The sequence below is a fragment of the Heterocephalus glaber genome, unplaced genomic scaffold (genome assembly GCF_053883595.1).
Source record: "Heterocephalus glaber isolate CG9 unplaced genomic scaffold, H.glaber_assembly_v1.0 deba00000621, whole genome shotgun sequence".
NCBI classification, from domain to species: Eukaryota; Metazoa; Chordata; class Mammalia; order Rodentia; family Bathyergidae; genus Heterocephalus; species Heterocephalus glaber.
This window is the reverse complement of record NW_028258153.1, coordinates 4,539,919-4,558,628: the sequence shown is the minus strand read 5'-3', so window position 1 is coordinate 4,558,628 and position 18,710 is coordinate 4,539,919. Positions and strand designations below refer to the sequence as shown.

The 18,710-nt window shown below is 36.9% G+C and overlaps 1 long non-coding RNA gene across 2 annotated transcripts in view; it reads left to right on the top strand.

Moving 5' to 3' along the window:
* Nucleotides 1–540: 540 nt before the first annotated feature.
* The window catches only part of LOC147829328 (uncharacterized), a 67,828-nt gene continuing 49,658 nt past the window's right edge, over nucleotides 541–18,710 (top strand). For both annotated transcript variants that reach the window (XR_015449138.1, XR_015449137.1), the window contains exon 1: nucleotides 541–943. This is a non-coding gene — a long non-coding RNA (uncharacterized LOC147829328). The remainder of the gene's footprint in view (nucleotides 944–18,710) is intronic.

The following is an 18,710-nucleotide window of genomic DNA, read 5'->3' as shown; positions in this document are numbered from 1 at the left end:
ATATTGAGTAGTGACTACAAATGTAGACCCTTTAGGCTTTAGCTTTGTGATCTTGGAAGAGCTACCTAATGGCTCTGAGCCTGCTTCCTTATGCCATTTAACAAAATGAAGACCTTGTGATCATGACGTGAGATAATTATTTAAAATTCTATGCATAGGGCTGGAGATTAAGCTCAGTGGTGCTGCTGCCTGCCTTGCATGCACAAGGTCCCAAATTTGATTCCTGTACAAAAAAAAAAATTCTATGCATAGTATCTGATATACATTAAGTGTTCAGGATAGTTGGCCATTATTATACATTATTAAATTCTCCATCCTCCTCCTCCTCCTCCTCATCATCATCATTCTCCAGATGCCAAGTGGTAGGGTGAATCTTGTCTGAACTAACAATTGTGCTTGAATATTTAAGGGGAAAACTTATGTGATATCTTTGGTAAATAGCTGAAAGTATCATTTTACGTTAGAAGATATACAATCCTACAACAGAACATGAAAGTCACACAGATTTTTCAAGATAAAATAAGACTTACCAGAGTTTTCCTCTTGTGGCAAGAAGCCCTTGCAGGAACACATTTATTTTCCTCTGTCACCAGTTATTTCAGTCCTCTGTCACAAGGTATTTCAGGAGAGACTTGGAGAGACTGTGCTAGTGGTTAGAACAATAAGATTTTGAAAAAAGACTCCAGTGCTCTTATTCAAGTATCATCACTCATTCTCTTCAGTTGTTTATTTGTTGGATTTTTACTCAAGTGAGCCTTGAATACAAACCTGCAATGATACTCTTGCCTCAGCCTTGAAAATGCCAGGACTGGGCCGGGGATTTAGCTCAGTAGTTCCGGCGCCTGCTGCCGCACAAGCACAAGGTCCAGAGTTTGATTCCTGGTACCCCCCCGCCCCAAAAAAGAAAGAAAAAACTGGGATTACAGGAGTGCACCACAGCTTGGTGAGATATATTTTCAAAACCTTTCTAATAGTACAGGTATGCTAAATGTATTGCGTCTAATTCTCGTAATGATTCTTTAAGTAGGTATTGTAATATATACAGGTAAAGAAACCAAACCTTAGTGTGGTTGAATGACTTGTGTGAGGTTTCTGTCAAAAATGACTGAGCTGGGATTTGGACTGAAGTTTCTTGGCCTTTGTAACTCTGCTTTACTGCCTCTCACTGGGTTCAAGTAAAGGGTCTGTCTGTGTAATAGCTTGCTTGTATGATAATTTCTTAGTGTGTCAGTTAAGTATAAAGTACAATTTCCAGAATTCCTTACTCTGCCTAGCTCTGAATTAGTGTGGGTCTTTGAAGACAGTTTTCAGAGGTTGGAAGGTAGAAGTAAAGGAGTAGCCATGTATTTTTTCTCTGGGCAGGTCAGTGCCAGGCATGAGGCCCCACTGCAGCTCATACATGCTGTTGTTTACCAGCTTCCTCCTTCCCTTGATGGGGGTCAACAGCTGGGGCTTTGGTGTCTGCAGTTCTTGCCGGACCTTTTGCTTCTACTTTTCTAGTTTCTGAGTCAGGTGTATGGTGAGGAGCACCTGCTTCTCCAGTAGGAACAACTGGCTACATGATTGTGAAGTCACTGTTAAATGTAAATGTAGGATCTGTAGTCCAAAAATTATTAAGGATTTCATGATGAAAATAGCAGAACTTTAAATGAAGCATAGGATTCATGTAGGCAAAGGACCTGCTGAGGAGGTCACATGCACTTGAAGCCAGCTCTGCCCTCAGTATATCCCGATCCTCAAGGATGGAAGGTTGGAAATGGTGAAAGTTTGGAAATATCAGTTCCAGGTCAGCCCTGTTTACATTTAAGCTTGCTCTACCTTGTTCCATTTCCTGCCTCCTTTTCTTAGCTGACCACTCACCCTGTATCAATGATGGTACACCTTTTAGAGCTTTCCGTGACAACAAATAGTTGGCTGTGGCAGGATTGCCATAGATTCACCACCACTGCAACAAGCCTCACATAGACAGACAACCAGCTTCTACAGCTGCATAAAGTCAGATCTCTTGGGATAATTAGAAAATAATTCTTAACACATTTCTGAGTTCTGCAGTTCAGATGAAGAATTCAAATTGAGAATGGTTGGAAGAAAGTAGCCATTAAGGAAATAATCACTATAATTACCACTGTGGTCATTGCTGTGAATGCAGGATCCAGAGTATTCAAATTTACTTCGTTCTGTATATGGTGTTGATTCTGGATAGGACTTGGAAGACGATTTTAAGCATAGCTCCTTAGTTGAAGCCATAAGAGAATATATATCTCTGCAGCTTTATTCTTAAACTTTGTCAGAGTAAGTGATATACAGAAAATCAACAAATCACTGATTTGGGTTTTAAATAATTTTCAAGTCAGTATTTCAAAGAATCTTTTTTAATTTTCTTTAAAGGCTTCTTGAGAGTCTGCAGTCTCTAACTCTGGGGAGGAAGAGTTGGGTAGGTCTTTAGATCACACAGTGATCCATTCCTTCCTGTTATTATTTCAAGGATATTAGTGGAGGATCTCTGTTTTCTTCCATCTCTGTTGAACTTTAAAGTGTTAAATAGGGAAAATAACTTGAATTTCATGATAAGTTCCAAGATGTACAATACAAAATTTAAAAATGAAGAGATGTACACTGTCAGTTCCTTCAATGAGAACAAGGGAGGATGAAGGAAGTAAAATCGTATGTCCTGAATGCAGAAAAAGGCCCCTGAGACAATGCTGTTGAGTTCCAGGACAGTGGCTGGCAGATGTTCTGTAAGGAGCCAGAGAATAAAGATTCTAGGCTTTATGGGTCATAAGGTCTCTGATACAACTGCTCAACTCTGGTGGTGTAGGGTAAAAACAGCCAGAGGAAACAGGTAAGTAAGCAAATGTAGCTGTGTTTCAATAAAAATTTATTTACGGACATTTGAGTTTCATTTAATTTTTGTATGTTATGAAATAGTGTTCTTCTGGTCCTTTACAATCATTTAAAAATGTAAAATCTACTCTTAGCTCTCAGGTTGAACAAAAACAGATCCTGAACTAGAGTTTGTTCATTTTTTTTCCCCAGAGGAAAACATTTCTGATTGTAATTTAGCTTAAAATTGGTTTGGTCACCAGGCCAGTGTGTCACCAGGCTTTAGAATTGCTTGGGAGAGTGTGACAATGCAGAATCCTGCACCTTAGAAATCAATGTTTTACAAGTATTCCAGGTGAATTATACAGGTAGTCAAGTTTTTAAATTGCATTTGTTGTTCTAAAGAATGAAGTAAGATTATACCCACAGACAGAAAAAGACACAGAGCAATACATTCATATTTGCATACTACCAATCTAAATGCCCTTCCTTATACATACTGTATATATGAATATGTACAGATATTGATGCACTGGTGCATGCCTATGTATAAATTAGTTTGTTGGCAGCTCTTTACTATAGTGATAAAAATGCTCAAATGCTCATTTGAGACTAACAGCTGCTTCCATACCATGCACATGTTTTGACACAGAATAAAGTAGAAATTATCATATGACACTCTCATCTCTGCTGAAGTTGGAGGTAGGGGAAGCACTCATTTCTCCCAGGCTATAATCTCATTAACATCTGTTGATGAAGTCCTTCATCATATCAAATAAGCACCATCTTTTAAAGATGGTTGTTTTGAATAAAAGGTTTAAACCATGGGTACAAAGTAAAATGCCTGAAAGTATGTACATGAATAAAAACATTCAAATATTATTCATAGAAATGTCATTTTATAATGGACTTTGTAGTGATCTGCTTAATTTGAAATGATTTTCAGATGAAAGCTAAAACCATCTAATTTCCTACTTTTCCTAATTTCCATTCTTCCATTTTGTCATACTGTTTTTATTCCTTTGATCTGTATAGTTTAGCTTTATACTTCTCTCTTCCTTCTCATTTAGAGAGATGTTCCCCAAAATAAGAATAGTTCCTGCTGGTAATGTTGCTCATTAGGAATATTTCCAACAAGAGAGGTGAGTGGTGTAGCAAATATCTCTTCATTTCCAGCATGGCAAATAATCTGTCAAGACAACACCCTAGCCAATTGTCTAATTGTATATCAGGTTTAGGTGACAGAATTTGGATATGACATGACAAAGAGGCTTAGGGAGAGTTATCCATCTTCTTTCCCTAAGAACAGCAGAGTCTTCAATAAAGACATCTGTTAAGTCTTTATTTCCTAAGGCATATAGAATCAGCCTTCTTACCTTTCAATTAGTAATGGATGAACTTCAAAAAGGCAAGGTTTTCATTTTCATTTTTGCTATTGCTGACAGAGTTTAAATACTTGGAGAGTTTAATGCATTCCATCCCCTCCTCTTCTCTGTTCTTTTTTGTTCATACCCTCAGGATGACTCCTATTAGAAGTTCTTTTGTTTCTCTTTCTTATTTGCATGCATTTAATTATTTTTAAAATGTTGGCTAGGGGAGAAAGAATAGAAAATCTCTTTGCAGAGATAATTTTCTGTTCTCTTCCTCTCTCCCTCTCACTCTCTCCTTTTCTCCCTTGCTTCCATCCTTCCTCCTTTATTTTTGAAAATCATGACCATGTTTTAGAGCTGTTGAATGAATGCATTTGAAATACCCTTCATGACTTGAAAAACAATCCTTCAATTTTTCTCCAGTGTTCACTTTTAAAATGTGTCCAAGATTAAAAAGTGATTTTCTTGCATTAATACTATTTTTATTTTAGAGATTTTGTAAAAAATTTTGAACTTTATTCTTTTTCAGAGTTCCTAAAGTGATCTTGTTCAAACTGAAGGATGAGATTTTCAAATTTTTCTTTATTCTATGTAAGCACAACTGGAGGTTTGACCTCTTGGTGAAGTATGTAGCAGAAATGAATGTTTTGGGGTCTCTCACCGTATGTATATTTACTGTCCTACTTTCACTTTATGTGAAATGAGAAAAAGCCTTCTTTTTCACTTTAACTCAACTCTGACTCTAATGACCTTCCTATACTAATGTACTCTCATTGACTGATTAATCCATCCACCCATCCATCCATCCATCTATCCATTCTCCTTCCATCCATCCAATATGTATTACAAAGTACCTATTCTGTACTTTGAGCTTTGCTAGTTCCTGGAGAAATAATGGTGGGAGGGGTACATAATCTCTACTTCAGGCAATTTGTACTCTAGTGGGGGAAAGTAAAGTATTATTTTCAGGAAATCACACAAATATTTGTATTTCTTCAGTGGAGAACATGTACATGGTACCATGAAAACTTTTAATATATAGCAAGTTGACCTAGTTAGTACAGGAAAGGAAACCTATCCTGAGAAAATGATGACAGGGCAGGGAAATGGAGGAGGAAGAGAAAGAAAGAATGTTAAACAGGGAAAGAAAGGATAGAAGAGTGGAACTGGACAGGTGACAAACCTCCCTAATTAAAATTTCAAATTAAAAGAAAAATACTCCAATTTTCTATCATTCATGGATAGGACATTATATTGCCTAGCATTTCTAATTTCTGTGCTGTCCATAGATCATAAAGAACTAACAAGAAAAGCTTTGTCATTGTAAGCACATACCTCATCTTCTGTAAGTGGTAATCGATAACTCTTTGTAGGTGATGATAATTATGTCATAACTTGGTTATAAACCTAATCCCTAATAAAATTGAACAAAGTAAGGTGACTGGGGATCCACATATAGTACATTAGCTACAGTTCTGAAGTCTAAGAAGCTCTAATCATTTGAAAAATTTGTGATGTAAGTAATAAATAAGACTTGTTTGGTTAAACTTGACCAACAGTGGACATTTACAGAGGGGACATCCACAAATTTCACAGAAAATACATGAATGTGTTTGATTATGAAGGTCTTATGTAACATAAAAAAACTTCATTACACTATCATGAAGTTTTCAAGATTATGCATTTAAAAATACGGTTCCAGAAAGCTCAAGTATGTGCTATGGTTTCTTTTCCTGTTTTATTTTTAAAAACTTATGTGTGACTTGTGTGTATGTTCCATGCTTTGTGTGGTAGAAAGGTGAGAACCATGAATTTCTGAGTCCTGGTGAAGACAATGTGGAAAAAATATCTGAGAACTGATCATGTTGGAAAAGGCTTGCTTCTTTATAAAACATTTATAAGTATACTTCTATTTCTACTCTTATATATCAAACTTTTATACGTGGATTATCTGGAGAGATATGTGGTTGATTTTTATTCTTTTTAAATTGATTTTATTTTTGATTGACATAATATTTACACATATTTATAAGGTATTTTGGTTTATGCAAATTTGGTAATGATCAACTCAGGATTGTTAGTATATCTATCACCATGAACTTTTATCATTTCTTTTATATCACCTGAAAATCCTCTGTTTAACTATTTTGAGTTGTACAGTGCATTATTGTTAACTAAATTCTGTAGGGAACAGGGAAAGGGGATGCTACCAGAACCCCTGAAGTGGGTCCTGGTCTCCTGTGAGCCATGACAGCACAAGGAAAATTAAAGAGTTAAGACAGACAGGAAATGAGACTTAGAGAGGAAGCTGGGTTCTGCCCTGATCAGTGCTGCTCTGAGCAGCAAAGATGAAGGCACCCTGAGCTTGCCACTATTTATTGGGTTCATAAGGAGTAACAGATGACTGAAGGGGAGTAGTAATTCTAGGACAATGAGGATCTTATAATTCAGGAAGTATCAGATGTCAAGGAGGGTGGCTGTAATCCTAAAACTATGAGGATCTTATGCTAATGAGGATCTTATGTTGATTGGGATGGTAAGAGGAACAAAGATGTTCTTACAACAGTAGGTGAGATGAGTTAAACTGATAAGGAATTTGTCTATCCCCAAGTGAGACCTTTCTGCTCAAAAAAGACCCAGGATACCTTCAACTGATGTAATCTTGCCCTTGAGCATCACATCATCATGGAACCATTGAGGTCTCAGTTGTGCCTTGAGGCAAAATGGAGTTATGTTTTGACACATCATGGCTGGCCTGTAGGGAGAAAGACTAGGCCTAATCATAATTTAATTGTGAAATGATTTTCCCCCAAATTATGTACAATTGCTCCCTACAATATTCACCTTGTTATGTCATAGAATCCCAGAACTTATTATTCCTACCTAACTGTAACATTCTGCCTGTTGATCAGCCTCTCTGATATAAAAATGGGGACATTACCATTGGTATCATAGAAATACAGAAGGCCATAATAGGCTATTAGGAACAACTATATACCAACTTATTGGAAAACTCAAGAAATGGATACATTTCTGGACACATACAAATTACCAAAATTAAGTAATAAAGAAATGGAAAATTTGAGCAGATCAAAAATGAATAATGAGGTTGAATTGGTAATAAAAATTTCCCATCAAAAATAATCTTGGTTCATGAAGTCTTTTCCCATGCTAATGTCTTTAAGTGTTCTACCTAACTTATCTTCCAGCAAGTTTAGTGTTTCTGTCTTAGTAGTTATATCTTTAATCCACTTTGATCTTAGTTTAGTGCATGGTGATAGGTATGGGTCTAGTTTTGATCTTTGGCAGGTTGAAATCCAGTTTTTCCAACACCATTTATTAAATAGGCTATCTTTCCTCCAATGATGGTGGTTATCTCCTTTGTCAAAGATGAGGTGGCTGAGCATGTCTGGAGTTGTTTCTGGATCTTCTAATCTATTCCACTGATCCTCAGGTCTGTTCCTTTGCCAGTACCATGCTGATTTTATCACAGTAGCTTCATGAACAAAACCTCAGCAGCACGCGAACTAGTAGAAAGAATCAACAACTGGGATCTCATCTTATTAAAAAGCTTCTGCACTGCAAAAGAAACCACCAACAGAGCTAACAGACAACCTACAATATGAGAAAAAAATTTTAGCAGCTGTACCTCAGACAAAGGACTACTATCTAGAATATATAAAGAACTGAAAAAAATCAGACCCCCCAAATTCAAAGACCCAATTCAAAAATGGGCATCTGAAATGAACAGACATTTCTCAGACAAGGAAGTAAAAGCATCAAACAAATATATGAAAAAATGTTCAACATCACTCATCATTCGAGAGACGCAGATGAAAACAACGCTGAGATTCCACCTCACCCAGAAAGAATGGCTGCTATCAAGAAATCAACCAATAACAAATGCTGGCAGGGTTGTGGGGAGAAAGGAATCCTTTTCCATTGTTGGTGGGAGTGCAGACTGGTACAACCACTGTGGAAGTAAGTATGGAGATACCTCAAAGAACTAGGACTAGAGGTCCCATTTGACCCAGCTATTCCCCTTCTGGGTATCTTCCCAAAAGAATTAAAAGAATCATACCACAGTGATATATGTGCACCCATGTTTATTTATATTGGCACAATTTGTAATAGCTAAAGCTTGGAAACAGCCCAAGTGCCCATCAACTGGAAACTGGATAAAGAAAATGTGGGTTTTTTTAATAAAATGGAGTACTACTCAGCCATAAAGAATGAAAAGCTAGAGTCATTTATAGCTAAATGGATGCATATCGAGGCCTTACTCTTACGTGAAATGAATAGGACACACATGTGTAAATACTGAATAGTTTCTCTAGTGTGAGAAACTGATAGTGTAAACAAGAGTTAAAATCATTAAAATGAATAATTGATAATTTGAAATAGGAGAAAAGGTCCAAAGACAAAGGAGTGAAAGGAGGGGAAGGGGAAAGGAAAAGAGGGAAAGGAAAAACTATGAGAAAAGAAAAAAAAATGGAAATGAAATTTATGTACATAGGGAAGGGTGGAGGGAGTGAAGGGCACACAGGTAAAGGAAAAAATAACCAAGATATATCACGTACAGGTACAAACACCCAATGATAAATGTAAACGAATTGTATACCTAAAATGTACCAATAAAATGTACCAATAGAATTAAAAATAATCTTGGAACCTGATGATTTTACTGTTGAATTTTACCAAACATTTACAGAAGAACTAAGATCACTTCTTTCAAAACTATCCAAAAAATTGAAGAAAACGTAATCTAGCCAAAATCATTCTTTCAGACCAGCATTATCCTGATACCAAAAATAGGTAGGTATACAACAAAAAGAGAAAACTATAGTCAGTATCCATAATCAGCACAGACGTAAAAATCTCTAACAAAATACTAGTAAATTGAATTCAACAGCACATTAAAGAGACTATCAGGCAGGAACAAAACATGAAAGTCATGCAAGTAAGAAAGGAGGATGTCAAATTGTCCATGTTTGACTGCTACTATCCTTAAATAATTTGGAGAAAAGTTGATCCCTAAATCAAATTTTACATTATGTCTTTCCATCTTCTGTTGTTCTAGCCATAGATAATTTAGTATATGACATTCTAAAGTTTCCAGCATTATACTTTTTTAGTGACCACCAAAAATTGCAAGGATTAGAGTTAATGAGAAGTCTAACCTGAGTTTCAGAGAGGGCAAATGACAGTACCTCAGATTTTCAGCTATGCAAACTTAGCTTTTACCCCTTGATGGAAGTGGTGTGGGTTGAATAGTGAAAAAAATGTTTATTGGTTTGATACTGTCCTTAGCAATACACAATTTCCATGGCTATAATTCTTATTTCTCAATAGACCCCTACACAACAGTATAGAATCATCTTTTGTACTGGAAGGAATCTAGTGCTCATCAAATCCAGTGACTTTCCTCAGCAAATCTCCTTCCTTTGCAAATCTGATGAAAACCCACAATTTTAGAAAAATAGTACATTCTCACAATCTTTCACATGTCATTTTTTTTTCTTTTAAGTTTTACACTGTTTGTAAAATGGGTCTTTACACATCAGACAAAGTAAAAGCCCTTAGTACAGCCCACTGGATGAAGTCCATTTTACACATAGGAAATGGAGGCCCCTACAGGCAAAACTGTTTCTACATAAATTTATGTTATACTTTGGTTTAAAATTAAATCTAACCCCTTCAACCTGAATGTTTTTTTCATGATGTCTGGCTTGTGTCTTCCTAATAGATTTATTTTTTGGTGTTCTTGTTTTCAAGGAGAAAAAGCCTTTGTATCTCTCAGTATTTTTAAACCCCAGGAGGGCATCAGACAAGGAGGTCCAGGGATTGGATTTTCTGCTAACTTTCCTCATCCCATTTTATCTTAGTTTAGTTTCTTTCTAAAATCTCTCCAGCCAACTTTTTCTCTCTTGTGTCCAGAACTTGCTGGAGACATGACACTCGCTGTCTGTTGACCCTACTCTATTTAGTATTTTGCACTGTCGACTCTTCCTGCTGAGCCAGGGAGCCCAGACAAGGTTAGGAGAGAACACATGTGAGTAGTTGTCCTTTGTTCTTCTCTTGGCTCCTGGATCTGGCCATGTGTTCTAGGCAGGACTTCCAATTAGAATGCCTGAAAGAAAAGAGCAGATTGGAGATGCTATGCCTTCCTCTGCTGCCAGCAGGTCTGGGGGTGGCATAATATGCTGCCCAAAAACTCACTGGGAAAGACTTGCTTCCAAAAAATAAAAATGCAGCATGTCAGCTTGCAGGTAGAGAATGGGAGAAATGGAAAGTGTGGCAGATCTGGCACAGGATTCTGCCTAGATCGATCAACTTCTCTACATACTCATAGCAAAGTTAATATACCCTAAAAGTGAGTGTAATAGTGTCTAATAATTGATGCACATATCTAAGTTTTGTGTCTCTAATTGAGATATCAGTAGCTTAAGCCTTATTTTAGCTTTGGTATGCTCACCATAGATACTTCATGTACTATACTACATATATTATGCATGTATATTATTATACGTGTATCTGTAGGTCAGAATAAAGTATCATAATGCTAGGACTAGAGGTTGTGCACACTGTTATATCTCCAGTGTCAGAATGGAACTTAGGACATAATATATGCCAAGGTGGTATTTAAAATATTTAACTACCAGTCCACTGTAGGGAACAACCAATCAGAAATTTATAAAGGGTCTATGTGCTGGCATGAATATCAGTCCTGGTAAGCACTCAATGCATATAGGCTGAGTAATTTAATAAGAGATTCTCTTTCCATCAAAGTGATGAAAATATAGTTTTGAGCTGATTTATGAGAATTCACCTACTTACAATTTGTCTTGGACAATTTTCATGATATTAAAATGTGTATAGAAGTACCTACATGTATATGAAAAATGATCAGCCTAATAATGAAAGAAATATAAATTAAGCAACATGCATTTCTTGTTATTGTTTCTCTGATCCTCAAGAACTAGAGCAATAAAAAAATTTCCTTGTACTGATATATAAATATCATGAATCCTATTTAAATTATGGGTTCATTGCAGCAGATAGTTCACGTTCTCCAAGCCTGCTTTGCATAAGTGGCGATCAGCTGTCAATGAAAGCCTGAAACCTTCAAAATGGCTTCACTACATGGAGACCAAGCACCCTGCATTAAAGGACAAGCCTTGGAGTTGCTTTCTGTTTTTTCTAAAACATAAAAACAAAGACTACAAGCAAGTATTGAAGGCCACCACTTCATCAAAAGTGTCTGCGCTAAAAGCGTCCTTTCTAGCGGCTTCTGCATTGCTAAAGCTAAGGAGCCCTTTACTATTGGTGAACAGTTGACAAGAGTCTGCTGCTAAGGACACTTGTGAACTTTTAGGAGAAAAGTTCAAAAGATGCCATTTGCTTCTCTTTTGGCTGGTACTATAACTAGATGAATTGATGAAAAAGCAGAGGATATTGATACACGATCGTTAGAGATGGTTAATGTGTCATCATGGTGCACAATCCAGGTCGACAAGTCTACAGATCTCGAATATAAGGGAACAATATTTGTTTTTATGGGTATTTTTCTGGAGAATATGAGGATATGTTATGTGCACACTTTTGTTGCCAACCAACTTTACAACTGTAGAACAGTCAAGTTTTTGACTGATTACATATCAGGGAAACTGAACTGATCATTTGGTGTTGGTGTATCATGGACAGCATAGTTGCCATGACTGGGTGGCTTCCTGGTTTCACTACTTAGGTCAAAGAGGGCATTTCTGAATGTGATTCTATTCACTGTGTCATCCACAGAGAAATGCTGGCTAGTTAGAACATGTCACCTGAACTTAACCTTTTTCCAAATGCTATTAAAAATATCAACTACATTAAAATATGTGTGTACTTCATACCTGTTTGCACAGCTCTGTGAGGAGATAAATGTAGCACACACATGATTGTCTTGTACACAAAAGTGAGATGGATTTCTAAAGGTAGATCACTGGCCAGAGCTTTTAATTTATGAGAGGCATTCTAGAGAGTTCTTTTAGAAAGACACCACTGGCAGCCCATTTCAGTGACACAGAATGGGTTGCAGAACTTCCTTACTTGTGTAATATATTCAACCTACTGCCCTTAACTGTCACTTCACTGGAGAATGACAACTGTGTGAAGCTATATAAAAAGGCTGCATTCAAAGCCCAAGTCGAATATGGGGATGATGAATGAACACTGGGATTTTGGGGATGTTTCAAACATCAGCAGAAATTTTGAAAGAGACTTACCCAGGGCCTTTTGTTTTCCCACTTTGCACATGATCATCTATCTTAGCTTTTGAAAGTGTTCGAGTATTACTTTTCAACTGCAAAAGTGCCCTGAATTAGGAAGGAATGGACCTGTGATTCATTTGTGAAAAATTTAGGAGAATTGACTTTTTCCATGCTAGAAGATCAACTGCTTGTAATCACATATAATGGTACCCTTCAAAGTATGTTTGAAACAACTTCAAATATCTGTATGTTTTTAGACTATCCTGAGAAAAGTCTACTTCCATTTCCACCATCCTGTATTTGTGAAGCATGGTTTCTGCAGTAACAGTAATCAAAACTAGACTATGGAGTAGACTGGATATAAGCAATATATGGTGTGCTTCACTGTTTCTCATCACCTCCACAAGGACCATTTAGTTCCTGGAAAACAAGCTTAGGGGTTCCTGCTGGTTCCTGCATTATGATGAGTTGTATAATTATTTCTTTACACATTACAATGTAATAATAGAAATCAAGTACACAATAATTGTAATGAATCTGAATCATCCTGAAACCACTACCCCCACCTCCTGTGCTCCATGGAAAAATTGTCTTCCATGAAACCAGTCCCTGGTGCAAAAGAGGTTGTGACCACTGCCTCTGAGCATTTGTAGGCAGCTCATCTATGATTTATATCAACAGCATAAGCTTTGAGCTGGAGAGATGCCAGTTCAATTCTTTTCCCTTTTCTTGTGACTCTGGACAAGCCAGCTATCTAAGATATCATTTTTTTTCATTGAATAAGGTAGCCCCCACCTGCCTTACAAGGCAATAGCCTATATAAACATCCTTACATGCTATCTAGCACATGATAGAAACTTGGGCAATTGTTATTTATTTTTACAGTTTTTGGGAGATTATCCTTTTTTAATTTTAAAGAGGGAAAATTTCTTTCTTTCTATTTGAGATACACGTCTCCAGATTAGAAATATATGAGTTAGGAAACCCGGTATTGTGGTGGGTAGTGGCCAAAAATATCACCCTAAGAAAAGAGCCTCATGTAATAAAAAGGAATGAGTTCCTGGAACAGTTAAGGAAGAAGTTAAGGATTTTGAATTTCCATCCCAAGGTTAAGGGTACGGTACACATCTACTCAAGGGGGGTGCAGTGTGATTTGAGAGTAACACCACCTCCTTAACACACATATACATACACCATACTACATAGTACAGATCAATGGACTTGTGAAGAAAGAGGTTGTTTTTGTGTTGAGGTTCATCTTTAAAACCAAAATAAGCAGCAAATGTTTTGACAAAAACATAGACCCCCCCATGCATACACACACACACACACACACACACACACACACACACACACATGCAGAGCTGCATGATGAACCATGCTCTATGTTCTGCTCTCACAACTAAGAAAACTGAGTGATAAAAGGAGATTGCTCCTATTTTTTTCATCATTAGGAGTTCTTTTTTCATCCATGTTCTTGCCTCCTGGGAACCAAGGTGATACTTCAAAAATATTTTGGGCTGGGCCGGGGATTTAGCTCAGTGGCACCATGCCTGCCTTGCAAGCACAAGGTCCTCAGTTCTTCGATCCCTGGTACCACAAAAAAACCCAAAGTACTTGGGGCTAATAAACACACAGTCTGGAGAGAAGAGCAGATCATCAGGAGTTGTCCTGTGGTTATGACTTTGAAGTCGTAATAACAAAGGGATTGTTTTTGGGAGGCTCTCAGCCATACTCAGTGTCCTGCCTATTCCCATGTGGCTATTTACATCCTGGTTAAATGAGGTTGTTCATAGTTGGCAGTCACAGAATAGAGTTTGGGTCCATTCAATATTCTCAGCCCTTACCATTTTTTTTTGCTTATATCTAATTCTACTCATCAAATTAATTAAAATATAAAAGAGCAAATATCTAAGTATAAAATATATGCCATGATATAGGCAAGAACATTCTATAGATTGCAGCAATTAATCACAATACAATTTTATAAAGTTGGATCTATAAAGATAAGTTCATATCAAAGGGGTGCTGTTAAGCTTTTTGGTACAGTAAATTTAATTCTGGACTGGAACTTAGTATTCAACAAGCACCTGCTTTTCATCTACTTTTATGCCATTATTGTTAAAAGATAAGTTTCAAATGAGAAAATGACTATGAGCTTATGCTATTCTCAGGAAATTTTTCTTCTTATGATTTGTATTTTTGGCTTCTGGAAAAATGATAATATTTCACTATAGTTTAAAATACAATTCTTAGAATTACTAAAATTTTGGTGGGATGTACTTTTATAGTTGAGTTAGAATTTAAGCATTTCTTTGTATGCATGAACTAGTTTGGGATGGTTGAACCCAGAAAATGAAATTAAATTCAAAATTTTATTTTACAAAAGTTTTGTATAAGCAACCCTAAGTCTCAACAATATTGGAAAGTAGTTAGAACTTATATTTAACTACTAAATCTTTTCAAATCATCCTTCTTTATCTCTGGGGTTTCTGGCTTTACCACAACATGCCAACATTCCATTTCCACTTGGTCTAGTTTTACAGAAAGTAAAATAACTCCCTATGGGTGTTCCCTTGGGGAACTCCCAATTCTTTTCTCTAGGGAGACTTCCTTAAGAAAGAGCAATGGATAGGAAATCAGAAATAGTGGATTCAAGCCTCAACTCTGCCACTTGCCAGCTTTGCAGCCACTGGTAAATAACCTATGCTTTACATATGAATTTTTCACCTTAATATACATCTGCATATGATTTCTCATCCCATAGTACACAATATAGTTGTATTATAATACCTTTATAAGAGCATTGCTGTAGAGAATAATTTAGATGACATATCAAAACTAGAGTAGAGCCTTATATAATTTAAACCCTGATTATAGTTTGGTAAAGATTGGCCCTTTGTACAGATTGCATCATTAACTTCATCAATAATGTAGCTAATTGAATTAATGTAGACAGAAAGTCATATAATCAAGTCCTCAAAGAATTAATCAGAATAGGTCAACTCAGTCTCCCCTGGGAGAAACACGTTTTAAATTCTCAGTTTCCTGATTTGAAAAAAATAAATCTTTGCACCTGAAGATGTAGAGGCTTTTCCAGCACTGAGAACAATGAAGACAAAGACTATGTTTTTAAAAAGTTACCATCGAAGTCATTTTAACTAAGATATTTTTCACAGCTTTATTTCCTATCATTTGATCCCTGCTGCAGTGGAAAGAGAATCTGCCACCAAGATCTGTTATGCTGGCATCACAAGTTCCAAAGACATTTGATCACAGATAAATAGAAAATGCAAACAGAAAGGTCGGAGTGTCCTCTGGGAAGTTGTGAACAGCATGCTGGCAATCAATTTTCAATCAGCCAAATCTGTAGCCTCAAATATGGTTGGTTTTACTGTGCTCTTTGGGAGACTGGTACCTCAGTTTCCTCAACTGCGTCCTCACTGCCAATCAGAGTTTCATGAATTGGCATGTTGGCTTCCCCAGCTTGGGGGTGTAATTGTGCTTCTGGTCTCCCAAGGGCTTTTGTGTTATAACATAGGTCCACGGTGTGATCATGAAATGTTCACACTGCTACAACACAGTGAGATAGTGTAGCTGTGAGCCAGACCAGGGAAAAATGTCCAGTGTATGCTTTTCCTGGCCAAAGGGAACTCAGGGCAAATGGTCCCCAGGGAGTCCCTGGTAAAACTGTAGGACTGGGACAGATGACTGAACCTTTCTATAAAATAAGGAATTAGACAATGTAGTGGAAGTTCATTGAGCACTTAGTATGCATCAGAAACTGCTGTATTTTACATGCAGTGCTTGATTTTATCCTCTCAATATCTCTTTTTAAAAGACACTATTAGCCTCATTTTCATCAACAAATGATGGAATAGAGAGAGGTTAAATAATTTCCTCACAGCTGCACACATTCAGGGAGCTTCCTCTGATGGCAGACATAAGCCAAAGTACAAGTCTGGGTCAAGTGGCATGGCATGTTGTGGCATATACAGTGCCCTTGCCCCACTCTGTACACCTGAGTGGGCCAGAACACGTTAACGTCATCCCCTCTCACTCCACAAAGGAGCCTTCCTCTGCCACACTGGCATTCCGTGTTCTAGATTTCAGTCAGCATCTGGCATCTAAGATGTCTCTTCCACAGGAAAGAAACAAGTATAAGCAAGATTATTGCATATTGAGAAGGGAGGATGATAAAGGATAATTGTTTGGTTTAGTTTTGAGGACTGGGCCTATGGTTGCACTGTTAAAAAGATAAAGAAATAAAATATAAATAAATAACATCATATAGGATTCTCTTAGTAGTAGTAATTTCATGCTCTTTGGTACTATTTCAAATTTTAATATTTACTGAACAATAATTGATCATAGTACACTTTGATAATTCAATCAGTTTGTGTGTGTGTGTGTGTGCATGTGTAAGCATGTGTGCATGTGTATGGAGGGACAGAGGTGGGAAGAAAGGGTAGAAGAAGGGGTGGGTGAAGCGTGTGCCATGGACTATGAGGTTATTTAAGGGGAGAGCACACTTGAAAAAAATACAAGGACCATATACAATAAATAAGTTTCCAAGAATGTCTCAGAAGTTTCCCAGCTATATTCAGATTGCTATTTATTGCAGGAAAGTGGAGCAGCCGTGCATTATGTTCAGCACTTCTATGTAGAGTAGAGATGGGCTGACACGAAAGCTTAATCACAGTGGTTATTTTATGCCACAGAAAATGATGTCAATGTAGCTTAAAGTGGATGGGTTTGCATGGGATTTCATCCTCAGTGCAGCAGTAGTTGAACCATCACCTCGGTGGAAAGTTACAAGAGTAGAACATGGAGCATATTTTAACTCTCTGAAGAATTTTCAGCTTTACTTAAAAGTAAAAGCTTGATGAGAAGATATCTGAACTATCTGTTTACTAATCTTTACACCTTGGTAGGAATTAGGATCACAGTTTAGAACCAAAAATCACCTGGCCAGAAGCTGTTGATTGTTGCTGCTGTTGCGGGGTGGTCCATGAAGCTGATCCTTTTGTCTTCATGAAGGCTGTCAGTCAGTGTTCAGTGTTTTAGGGACTCCACTCTTGTGAAATGCATCCCCTATAACCCTCCGATACAGCGTAATATGGGAGGGCAAGAAGATTAGAAATAAAAGCTGCAGCAAAATGGAAGAATTTTTCTTTGGATTGCCTTTCTGAGAGGCTGTGGCAGGAAGATGAAGTATAAGTCCAGTCTGGGCAACTTAGCAAGACCTTGTTTCAAAATAAACAAGGGCTAGGAATGTAACTCAGCACTATGGTACTGGGTTCAATCCTCAGGACTGTACTTCAAAATAAATGAATAAGCAAGAAGATCATAAAATTCTATCTATAAAATTGTGACCAATATATAAAAGTCAAATGTGAAATTTTCAAGGACTAGAAATTGCCACACAAAAACATAGACTTGGTTAAATGATGGGATTATGGACATTATTGTCTTGGATTTATCTTCTTTTTAAATATTTCTATTTAGATAATACAATATTATTTTAAAATTGCTATAGCATCCTCATGACTCTACACCTACTTAGAAGAAATGCACACTCAACATTTTTCTACTAAGAGGAAAAAATCATATAATCACACTCCATCATTCAACAGCAAAAACGATGAGATTCAAAGTGCAGACTACTCAGGCTCACACATGAAGTGGCTAAGTGGATTTGAACTCATGAATTCCTTTTCATACACCAATGTGACTTCCTGTTGTCTCTCATATCAATTCTTTTTCCTTATTCACAAGTATTCATCTATTATTCTGATGACTGGCATGAGGCTGAACAATGGGCAATCAATCAAATTTATCCAGTCCTAAGCCCTGGAATTTTGTGGCTGTTATCATATTTGGAGAAACAGATCTTAGCAGATGTGATTTTTTTTTGTATTAAATTCTTTTATTGGTACATTGTAGGTATACAACACAATTACATTTCTCATTGGGAATTGTACCTTTACATAATGCATCTTGGTTCTTATGTTTTCCCCATTCCTAGCCCTCCTTTCATGCCCTCCACCCTTCCCTATTTACAAAGACTTTATTTCCATTTTTTCCATTTCTCAGCATTTTTCCTTTCCCTTCTTTCCTTTCCCCTGCCCCTCCCACTACCCCTACCCCTTTGGACCTTTTCTTCCTATTTTACATTATTGATTATTCATTCTAATCATTGGTACATTTTAGGTATACAATATAATGACATTCATCATTGGAAATTTGCACCTTTACATAGTCT